General features: G+C 43.2%; 1 pseudogene; it reads left to right on the top strand.

Annotated features, from left to right (window-relative positions):
• The first annotated feature begins 835 nt into the window (after window positions 1-835).
• Window positions 836-1,046, top strand: LOC116906499 (annotated as a pseudogene).
• The last annotated feature ends 1,886 nt before the right edge of the window (window positions 1,047-2,932 follow it).

Raw genomic sequence — 2,932 nt, 5'->3', positions numbered from 1 at the left:
GTTTGGTCACATTAATTGGAGTAATGTAACTTTTTAGAAAATCAACATTTGGAGTTCTTTTACTTTGTACTTTTAGTAAAAAGTAATTGCTTTATTTTGTATTTTGTATTTTATTCTCTTGTGCTATGAAAAAAAATATTTGTCACATTCTATATGTGTGGACAGCCTATTTCCAAAAGAATTAAAGGGCAAAAATGTACTATAACTATTCATCAGGGTTCTCTAAAGGAACAGAGCTGACAGATATTGCAAGGGATTTATTAGAGTGGCTTGCAGGCTGCGATCTAGGTTTTTTTTTTTTTTTTTTTTAACAATGGCTGTCTGCAATAGAAAAGAAAAGAATCCCGTAATTATTCAGTGAGTGAGCCTGGATGTCCCAGCAGTCCCAGCTTGGTGCTGGAGTCTAAAAGGATTCCTAGAGAGCTTCCAGTCTTCAGTCTGTGTTGGAGTCCTGAAGAAGCAGGTTCTAACACCAGTGAAGGTATGCCTCAGCATCAGGTAGATGAAGTTGCCAGCAGGAGTGAGGGCAAGCAGGCAAAGAGCAAACGTTTCCTTCCTCCATATCCTTTTACGTGAGCTGCAGGAAGAAGCTGTAGCTTGGATTTAGGGTGAATCTTCCTATCTCAAGTGATTCAATCAAGAAAACCTCTCATGAATGTGCCTAGACACCTAGGTTTTAGCTGATTTCAGATACAGTCAAGTTAACATCAGAAGTGAGCCAACACAAGAATCACTAATATATGTCATCTCCTTTAGTTTTGAAGGTGCTGTTTGAGAGTTGATAGTGGCCAGCTATCAACACGTACATATATGCAACATTAAATTGACACAGTATATAGCTTCTCGGCTTTTTGGCTAAGATCAAGCATAGTATCTGTTTTTATCAGTTTAATATCTGATATGTCCTCTATCTGAGGACAATATATTAATTACCAAGGATGAAGGAACTACTGGATTTAGGCCCTCAGGTACTGTCAGTTGTCCCATCTGCATGGATGGAAACTCTGAGATAGTGCAGAATGGGCTTCTCATTGTTTCTACAGAATGTGGCCACATCTTCTGTAGCCAGTGCTTCCGTGATTCCCTTAAGAATGCTAACATTTGCCCAACTTGTAGGAAAAAGATCAAACATAAATGGTACCATCCCATTTATATATGAAATGTTCACAACTGCTCAGGATAGACCAATGGACAGACAACTGGGCTGTCTTTTCTGCATGGTATCTGCCTCCAGTTTCCTGAGCTCAAAAAGACTTTCAAAAATGAATGTCTGATGTAAACTGGTCTTTTTCCAACCCCTTAGATCCTTTTGTTACCTCCAGTTTGATGCTATGGAGCACGATCCAGGGATCCTCCCAGATCAGCTCAGCATTTCTGCCCCTCTGGGTAGTCTGAGCCCAGAATAGGAAAAAAGGAGTCATGCATATTGGAGTTGAGCATCATGGCTCTAGTGTCTTTATGGATGTAAATGTTGGTCAAGAAGTTTCCCTGTTGGGAAAGTTTGCCCCGGTTCTTGTGGGTGCAGAATCTTCCCAAGGCACCTGCCAGTTAGCTATTCTGTCTGCCAAACAGTGACCTGACCAGACAGTCCATTTAGTCCAAGGATACCAGTACCTAAACTGCCCATGAAAAAGCCTAGCTGGCAGACTTAGTTTTCCTTCCCATGAGAGCAGAGGTGACCTGTGATTATGCCTGAAACTTATCATTGATGTGCAGTATTTTCTGCAGATCAAGAGACTCTGCAGGCCTGTTTCCTAAGAATGAGGAAGTACAATATAGCCCATTCTTCACCTGCTCTTCAGCAATCTGGAAGATGTAACACTGCTAGTATCCTCAGCCCAGTGTTGCCATCCCATCCCATCTCTATTCACCAACTGTTCTCAGGAACCCTACCCAAGCTCCAAAGTTCTTTGCCTGGTACAGCACATTCAAGGCTAATGGGACAAGCAAGTATTTGAATGTCCTTTCTTTTCTGCTAAGGTGTGCCCTGTGCTGTCTACTATTCCCTCCAACCCTCAGTTTTTCAGTTCCCACTGCCTAAAGTCTGCCCAAGTATAGATACCAGGAGGTGGTAGCAGTAACAATGGCCTTATCAGCTGTTCACTTACATGCTTTTGCCCAAGTCACTGTTGCCCATGTGCCAGAGGTGTTGCCCTACTCAACCTACCACTGCCCTGGCTTTCCCACACCCCTTGAATAGATAGATATTTCCAAAGCTGCTCTTCTGGCCAGTTGAGCTTTGATCCTCTGGACTTTTGACCGCTCAGTAGGTTTTGGTCAGCAAAGTCTCTTCCTCCCAGTGGGACCACATAACAATCTCTGCTCTGGTGCTCTCGGAGACAGCGAAGGTGGTCAGTTGCCCCTGGGGACACCAGGACAGGGTGATAGTATAGGCTTTGAATGCCAGCCTGCCTCCACCTCCACCCTACTTCCTCAGAGGGCTTCAAGTCAAACCAACAGCCTTTTTGTGGGGCAGATCTTTGAGGTGGAAAAGGGACCCCTGGAGCTTTGCTAGCAATAACTGACTTTCAGTTTACTGTTCTGAAGGAGCAGGGACTCAGTCAGAATTCACTTTAAATGGAGCTGAAGGGGTGTCTCTCCTCTCTGTGAAAAGAAAATAGTTTTATTCTTCCTTCTGACCTTTTAACTGTTTGACTTCAGTTAGTTTGAATGAGAGTAATAAGTTTGTTTCTTAACAAGGACTCAGAGGGTAAGAGCATTAACTCTCATCGTTGTGATGCACGGTATGTGTGCTCCCCTTGGATGTCACAGCCATTGAGTTCCCTGCGGGCCTCATGGACTTGGTCTTGTTAGTTCTAGTGATAGCCAGACTTCAAGGAGACAAGGCAACCATGCAACCAGTTCACTGGTAAATATGGTGACACCCACTTAAAAATTTGTTTTCTCCTTAAAGACAGTTTATGAAGTAGAT

The sequence above is a fragment of the Rattus rattus genome, chromosome 7 (assembly GCF_011064425.1).
Source record: "Rattus rattus isolate New Zealand chromosome 7, Rrattus_CSIRO_v1, whole genome shotgun sequence".
Lineage (NCBI taxonomy): Eukaryota > Metazoa > Chordata > Mammalia > Rodentia > Muridae > Rattus > Rattus rattus.
Note: the sequence above shows the minus strand (reverse complement) of the source record. Positions and strands in the feature narration are given on the sequence as shown.